The following is a 9,063-nucleotide window of genomic DNA, read 5'->3' on the forward strand; positions in this document are numbered from 1 at the left end:
CCCACCCAAGACTTATTTTCATTTAGTTGAAAAGAGTCTTTTTGTCTGTGTGAACTTTTAATATGTGTGTCTTCTTTGAGTGAAGGCTGAGGCTTAATCTCGATTAGATTTGGGCCAATTTAGGTGTTTTGGATTGCATCTGCTTATGGTTTTGGGCAAGAAGTGCAAAACCAAGGCCTTCGAGTTGAGTCCAGAGAGTCCATTGAATTCCGTTTCTCTCTCCATTTGATGTTTTTCTTATGATCCAGTGGGTGGAAAGTAGGAACAGAAATGGTGAGAGGAAGTATCCCTGCCGTACGCCAATTTTCACATCAAACGCCCGTGTCAGTTTCCTTCCATGAACTACCTGACAGGTCATTTCCTCATTTCCTCGATCAATCTGGACAGCTTTTCAGGGATTCCATAGTATCTGAGTAATTTCCAAAGACTGTTTCAATGTAGGCTGTCAAATGCTTTGAGCTAGTCAACAACTTTTATATAGAGAGGACTTTTCCAATCCAACGGTTGCTCAAGTATGATTCTTAAGGTGGCTCTCTGGTCTGTGCATGATTAGTTCTGTCTAAAACCTTACTGGTTTTTGCGTAGTGTGGCATCTACTGCATTTTGAAATGTGATGACATGATAATTGTCGCAATCACTCAAGTCTCCCTTCTTCGGTCATTTGATAATATGCGACCCACCGTGTCAAAGCGGTATTATGTCGGGATCCACTCGGTAAGGGAAATTTAATTCTTTGCCACAAATATCCAACTTGGGTTTAAATTCTGTACGCATAGCTGGAGTATAAATACTATTTCTTGCTTCTCAAAAACTTCTAAGGTCCAATTTCTCATTATTCCATCTCTAAATTCACTTTGTTGGGGTCTGAATCATTCCGACATATAACCGTTTTGAGACGGAGGGTCACATATATCCTTCTTTCCAATCTTTGGGTACTTCCTCGTTCCCATACATTTTCAAAAAGAGGGCGTCTGCTGCTTTCTTGATTTAAAAAATTAAAATCAAATTGAGCTTTTATAAAGCGCAATATCCACTAAATGTGCTCAAAGCGCTTTACAAGGGGTCCCTGGTCAACAGCAACATTTAACATGTAGGACGGGACATAACGCCTATTAGGCGATATTACAATTTTTCGGACAAAGACAACGCTGTTAACCGCCAGGTACTCATTTTACACCTGAGTACGGTGAGAGAATGTGAGTAAAGAGTCTTTTCCAAGGACTCAACTATGGGCCGAACCCAGGACCTTCCGATCCGAAAGCGAGTGTCATACCACTAGACCACATAGCCGCACAGACTTCACATCACTGGCAGACTTGAGGGATTCTACTGGGATCCAACTCGGTCCTGTCGCCTTGCCATTTTTCATTTTCTTGATGACACCAATAATTTCTTCTTACGATGGCCTATCGTGTAATATTTGTCTAATAATCAAGTCAAAAGTCAACAAGATAAGATAAAATAACACTGAAATGCCTCATGTGTTCGTTCGTCTTCACTTCTTTTTCACCAAAAAATCAAAAGCCAAAAGTCAACAACATTGCAGTCCAACCAGTTCAGAATAAAGGCAAATTATAATTTCGTAAACAAAGGGAAGTGATACAATAAATTCTTCATTCATCTATATTTTCAACATATCGTATCTAATATTCAAGTCTTGCTGTGCTTCTTGAATGCTGTGGGGGTTGGCTAGTTCAGATTTATTTAGAAGTTCTTCATGATGTTCTACCAATCTTTCTATCTGTGCCTCAGATTCTGTGATAGTTTACCCTTGTATATTTTTAATCGGTTTATCTGGAGGATTGTGTTACTCTGAACTGTTTCTCGTTATGTCATAAAATTTCTTCACATTTCCATAAGTTTATTGGTTATATTCTTGTTTTATAAAAGTATGTAGGCCTATATAATGACATTTAAAAGTGATATCTCATTAACCAAACGCTATAGATTTCCACAGTTGGTACGAGAGACGCATGCCCCATGCTATGTTGACGGTCTCTATGTTAAGACATGCCCTTACAGAGAGAACGTAAACATGGTTTTGCATGAGTCTATCTTCCTCGCTTCCGGTGAGATCGCGCGGTTAGTTGAATCGCTTTTCAGCGATCTTTAAGTTTAATCGAACCGTGTGTTTCATTCTAAACATTTTTTTCTCTCACCCCAATAACATTATATTTTAAAGCTTGAAATTATTTTTCATTCTTTAATTCTTTTTCATAATCAGTGAAATCTCCTTAACCAAAGGAAAGATATCCTCAGTTGAAAAGTTTTTAAATGTTGTGGTCTATACGATGCGAAAGTTTGGTTAGTGATAGTGCACCTTCGTTTTTACAACTTCTGCTGTAGTGCCTTTTAACATCAGTAGGCCTACCATCACCGTGCCCTTCGCCGATTCCTTATTGGCATTTTTGACGTATATCATGGCGCACAGACCAAGAGGTAAGATTGTGGTTTATTTGGGAACTTGGTGTTCTTATAACTGAATAGGTTTTTTTTTAAAAATTGAACTTTTATATAGCGCAATATCCACTGAAAACACTCAACGCGCTTTACAATGGGTCTCAAGCCAACAACAATACTTAACATGTAGGAAGAGACATGACGCCTCTTAGGCGGTATTGCAATTTTCCTGATAGAGATAACGCTGTTAACGGCCAGGTACTCATTTTACATCTGATTACGGTAAGAGACTGTGAGTAAAGAACCTGCTCCAGGGACTTAACCATGCACCGCTCGGGACTCGAACCCAGGAGCTTCCAATCCAAAGGCGAGTGTCATACCACTATGCCACATAGCCGCACATATGTTAATTAGATACCGCTTTAACTTTTACATGGGCTATAATAATAATGCAAAATATTAAATCTTAGTGGAAAATATATTCATACAAAATTGGGTCTTAACTTTGTGCTTTGAGAAATCTATTTTTATCATACTACATAACTTTTACATAGGCTATAATAATAATGCAAAATATTAAATCTTAGTGGAAAATATATTCATACAAAACTGGGTCTTAACTTTGTGCTTTGAGAAATCTATTTTATCATACAACATAACTTTTACATGGGCTATAATAATAATGCAAAATATTAAATCTTAGTGGAAAATATATTCATACAAAATTGGGTCTTAACTTTGTGCTTTGAGAAATCTATTTTTATCATACTACACTCGCAACAAACTTTTTTTCGGTACTTACTTAAAAACGTGGTCCTTGCTGTGGCGGGTTGTGTGTTATTTTTGTGGGATCGAGTCCAACCGATAGCTCAATGGTCTGGATTCGAACTAGTATGCGCGCTATGGCTCTCGTTACCAGCTGCACTACTCAACCTATACCACAAACGGCTCAGGTTTAATCTAGGGGGTGATTAAGAATTGCCTTAGGGTCCCTTGTAACTTAATTGTATTAATAACAAGTGAGTCAAGACAATAGTAGCGCCCAATGCAATAATAACAATTCTATACATAAAGTTTAATTAGATTGTTACAGGAAAAGATAGAAAGAATAAGTATTTATTTAATATCAGGAAGAATAGCTCTAATTGAGTGGATCTAATTTATTATTTATTTATCTATTGATTTATTTATTGATTCATTTATGATTGATTGAGTAAGTTAGTTTCTAATCATCTGTGTCTGTGGAAAATACATTTGAAAATGGTATAAGCCCGTTTGGCTTATCTTTATCCCGCCGGCTTGCTTGACTGAAGCAAATGTATCAGCTAGTTCCAGGGTTGGCGCCTGCTTGCAGAGTTTTCTAGACTTCACAACAGTGTGTTGTAGTTAGAGGCTGACATCAGGGGTTTACCCCTATTCACGGACTGGGATGCAGGGATTCGGCACGACTGGGTGCTTCAAGGACACGGACAAGGACAAGGACCTTCAATTAAGAGTTAAAACAACAAGGTCTTAGAGCCAATCGAGTTTGTCTTTCGCCACCGAATCGTCCTTGAGCGACACATTATAATAGCCTTTATTTGCCGACAAAGGCATGGAGAAGCAGTAACTCCAAGATAATGGTAGTTACGATATTTGTATCAAACATCAACTGACAGTCGAGCTATCTTACATGATGAGAATTTAACAGGGTTGTGTCCCTGGTATTTCTTTATTTATTTTTATTAATTATAATTGAGGTTATGATGTGTGGCCGGCGATTGGCGGTAGGGTACAGACATTCAAGCAATATACATATTCAATATAAATGAAATAATAGCATAGATCATAAACAAATGTTAACTATAGTATAAGATACATATAGCTATAGTTTTGTACAGGTATTCCAACTTACGAACATCCATGGGATAGCACAATTAAAATATATACACAAACTATAATATTAATAATAGATTAAATTGAATTCACAGTAATATCTCGTTCCACTTTGAATGTTAACCAATAATTCATTTTACCTTCAGCCGAGAAGTTTTTACGAGTTTGAAATTGGAGGGAAAGCTCTTCTTTCTTGGGCTTCTTAGCGTGTGTGTGATTAAATTCAGAGATGAATTTGATTTTGTGAAATTAAGGAACGCGTCTGAATTATGGGAATAGCCAATCAGAAGAATGTTCCTGTTTTAGATAGCCAATGATATCCAGATGCTTTGGTAAGAAAGAATAACGGATAATTACCGGAGAGCTAGACCTTAATTGTAATTTTAGCTACTTTTGAACGAGACAATAACCTCAGGGCATATGCACGTTGGAGTCTTGTTTGGAAAAGGTAATTAGCAGGAGGTATGGATACAATGGGCAGACAATTTGAACAGGTAAATAAGCCTTAAGCTGAAAGTGAGTGTTCCATTATACAATGGAAAGGTTTCCCACCTAACGACCAAAATTTCCGTTAGAAAAATTTAGAGCTTTATTGGAAAAAGACTGTCCATGTTCTGAGTATCTTAGCTGGAGGTGTTAATCAAATATATGTCTCGTCCACTAGGTTTGAAGTGGTTTTGAATGAGACGCTGACGAATGATAAAGAAACACGCAGTGAAAGAAAATCGTTCGTCACATTCTCCCCCTCTTGAAAAATCTCCTTGTGAGATTAAAATTAAGTCTAGTTCAAAATCATCTGAGAATTGTGGACAATAGGACGGTACTGGAAGTACGGTTATGCTGTTGTGACGTCATCGGATACTGGATGGCAACTTAAGAAGTCGGCTCCATTGTTATCAGTGCCTTTGATGAGTTCCACATGGAACGAAAATTGCTGTAGTATTAGCGACCAACGCATGAGTTTAGCGTTTAATTGTTGAGCTGTGGCCAGAAATAGAAGTGGCTGATTGTCGCATTGAACAGTGAAGTGACGTCCATAAAGGTATATTTGGTATTTTTGTATGGCCCATACCAGGGCAAGACATTCCTGCTCCACTGTTGAGTATCTTTGTTCCGCAGGCGATAATTTTCTACTTGCGTAAGCAACAGGGTGTAGGACTGTGGGGTAATCGAGGTCAGGTTGAAGTAACAACGATGCGCCTATTCCAATTTTACTTGCGTCTGTCCTCAGAATGAAAGGTTGGTTGGTGTCAGGTAAGCGCAGCACGGGTCGTGACGTCAGGATCCTTTTAAGAGCCTTGAAAGCGTCTTCGCCTTGTGAAGCGTTCCTGGTTTGTCCAACATTTTTAAATTCAGGAGTTATTGTTCCTCTCTGATTTCGTTGCTTGGCAACATTATGATTCCTTATCTTGGCATCATTTTGATTTATTATCTTGGTATCATGTTGATTCCATATGTTTGATACATTTGGATTCCGTTTCTTGGCCTCATTTAGATCCAGATTGTGTGAAACATATTTGCTGCGTTTCCTGGTATCATTCTGACTCCAATTCTGTGAAACTTCGTGAGTCCATTTCCATGTATCATCTTGATTCCATCGCTTGAGATCATTTTTATTCCGTCTCTTTGTGCGTGAATAATGTCTCATGATGTTTGCGCCCGTGCATTGAACGGGAGCGTTTACCGTCCTAATCGAACCTAAGGTTACTGGAGCTGTGTTTATTTGATCTGGTTTCCACTGGCATTTTTGACATGACTTTATATGGCTCTTGATGTCATCCGAAATACCAGGCCAGAAATAGTGGGCTGAGATGCGCTCCGTTGTGGCAGCGATTTCCACATGTCCTTTGAAAGGTATGCTGTGTCCCATGTCTAGAATCTGTCGGCGATGTGTAGAGGGGAGGACGAGCTGATGGCGTTTTTTGCCAGAGACTCTGTATAACAACTCATGTTGTATTATGAATTCTCCCTTTTTATTCTTGTCACTAGCTTCCGTCACTTTGGCGAAGTAGCGTGAGAGAGTCGTGTCCTCGGTCTGTGCCTTCCTCATTTCTTTTGGTCCAGGATTATTTGGTGTTAACGGTGGCATATTCCGTTGATCCTGTGCTCTTGTCCTTATGTGACAGGCGTGAAATGGGTGTTTGGGCGTTCCGAGAATACGTATTTGCAACCAAAGATGAGAGGGTGAGTAGGTGAATCTAGTACTCCTGCAGGTATTGTTCCTACTACGTATGGAGAGGTTATTTCGATATTAGCTATCGGAAGTGGCAGAGATGGGCTGTCTGTAGTGGCACATTGAATCTCAATAATCTCGTCTGTGAATTGGTCCGGCCGAACCAAGTCTCGTGCTACAACCGCGTGATAGTCTAATCCCGTGTCGTAGAGAACGGTCACATTCTGTCCATTTACTTTGACTGTATCAATGACTGGAGGGTGATTCGAAGATTCCTTTGTTTTATGAAGTGGGTGGTTCCCAACTGTGCGACCTACATTTACACTGACAGGTTTTCCCTTTTGATGACCGTTACGTTTGTTGTCGCGACGGCATTCCTCTGTCAAATGTCCCTTCATATTACAGTTCTTGCAGTATACGTGTTGTTTGTGTTGTTTTGTGTTACTTCTTTCGTATTGGTTATTGTTATTCTTCTTTTCATACGGTGGTGGAGATGCAGCTCTATCTTCATGTGAGGTGGACGGGTTTTGAATCCGGTGATGTCTCCTTTCTGTGAGGTGATTTTCTTGCGCTGTGGCAAAACGGTCAGCACATGTTACGATATCGTCCCGTTTATGAGCGCCTTGCTCATCGACAAAACGACGGACACCCAGGGGCATTGCTTCTCTCAGCTGTTCCACCATGATAAGCGGGTTTAATCCCTCATAGGTGTCTGGGTTGCCAGATAGTTTTAACCATTGTTGGAGGCTGAGTTGCAGATGATCTGCCAACTGGTGGTATGTTTCATGCCTGTCCTTCTTCAATGTTCTGAATCGTCTACGATAGGATTCTGCGCTGACATCAAAATGTCTCATTAGGGATGACTTTAACTACTGACAGTTATTTTTGTTGTCCTGTGTCAGGCGAGTATAAACATCATAGGCTTTGCCCTTGAGATGCTGAGACGCTTTGAGTGCCCATTTGTCCTCCGGAAGATCATATGAGATCGCTAACTCCTGGAATCGCGTTAACCATTGATCAATCCCTTCAATGTGTGGGTTGAAAGTTTCTACCGGGAACGACATTACTTTATCAATGCTTCCATTGCCCTGACTGGATGGAATGGGGCTATGGGTAGAGTAGAGAGTCTGTTTTCTGCCATTTCTCTTGTTAAGGACATTTCAATTTCTTTTTGGCGGGTACGCTCTCGTTCCGTCTGTAGATCCATTTCCAGCTCCTTGTTTCTCAGTTCTTTCATAGCATATTCATGTTTCCGCGTTTCCTCCGCTTCTTGTCTAACACGCTTCTCTTCCTCTTCAAGTCTAGTAATCTCCCTTTCTGCGTTTTCATTGACATAGGCAGATAACTGTTCACCAGAAATGCCTAATTCTTTTCCTAACTGGATAAACTCGCGTCTAATTGTAACACCAGTAGCCATGGCTTATTAATTACAGATTGAACAACTGCAGAAGGTGAATGAGAATGATGCGATAGATGGAATTGAACCAGAAAGAGTAGGGCAGAAAGCAAACAAATGGACCTTTGCCAGTAAGGGTTAAATATGAATGAAGAATTCTGAAGCACAGATAATGAATGATAGTGAAGTAAGTGACAACACACTGTTGAAAAGTGCTAAGTTTCGCTAAGCCAAATTTCAATAAATGACACACACAGTCACACAATACTGAGAAAGAGTAGTTATTGCCTGGGGCTAAATTTGGCGTGCTCATGTCAATAGAGAGATAATACTATTTACCGTTACACGTGTAAACAACAACTTGCAAGATGGCCTAACTTGAAGTTAGAGTGACTGTAATTTTTTTAATTAAGACTTGTTTAACTTAATTTTTGAGGGGGGGGGGGGGTATCCTCGGCGGAAGGTCCAAAATTGTATGGCAACAATGGCATAACAAAAGTGGCAATGAAATAACAATTTATGTTTTGTAAACTGCTTTAAAATTACGTTGCCTAATTATGCATAATTAAAATAACATGGTTGTCATAGTCATAATCATAAATATCAGTGTTAGTAAACTAATTATCGATTAGTGAAAATATAGAAAAATGGGCATGTTCCAATTTCAAATGTAACCACAGTGACTTTTCAATAATAAATAAGATTTCTTCCTTATGATATTTATTATTAATTAATCAAATCATTTATTGATTTGATTTAATCTAGGTATATTTACGAGCCCCCAATGTAATAGAATGCTATTGTTAAATTGAGATAGTAGCAGAAGTAAAGAATGGGTGTTTATATATTATATCTAGATTAATGACTCACATATTATATTATATTAAAGATTCATAATCTCGGACGAGCCTACCATTTTGTGGCGGGTTTTGTGTTATTTTTGTGGGATCGAGTCCAACCGATAGCTCAATGGTCTGGATTCGAACTAGTATGCGCGCTATGGCTCTCGCTACCAGCTGCACCACTCAACCTATACCACAAACGGCTCAGGTTTAATCTAGGGGGTGATTAAGAATTGCCTTAGGGTCCCTTATAACTTAATTGTATTAATAACAAGTGAGTCAAGACAATAGTAACGCCCAATGCAATAATAACAATTCTATACATAAAGTTTAATTAGATTGTTACAGGAAAAGATAGAAAGAATAAGTATTTATTT

Source organism: Berghia stephanieae, chromosome 11, assembly GCF_034508935.2.
Source record: "Berghia stephanieae isolate SIO BIC M18660-M18661 chromosome 11, UCSD_Bste_1.3, whole genome shotgun sequence".
Classification (NCBI taxonomy): Eukaryota; Metazoa; Mollusca; class Gastropoda; order Nudibranchia; family Aeolidiidae; genus Berghia; species Berghia stephanieae.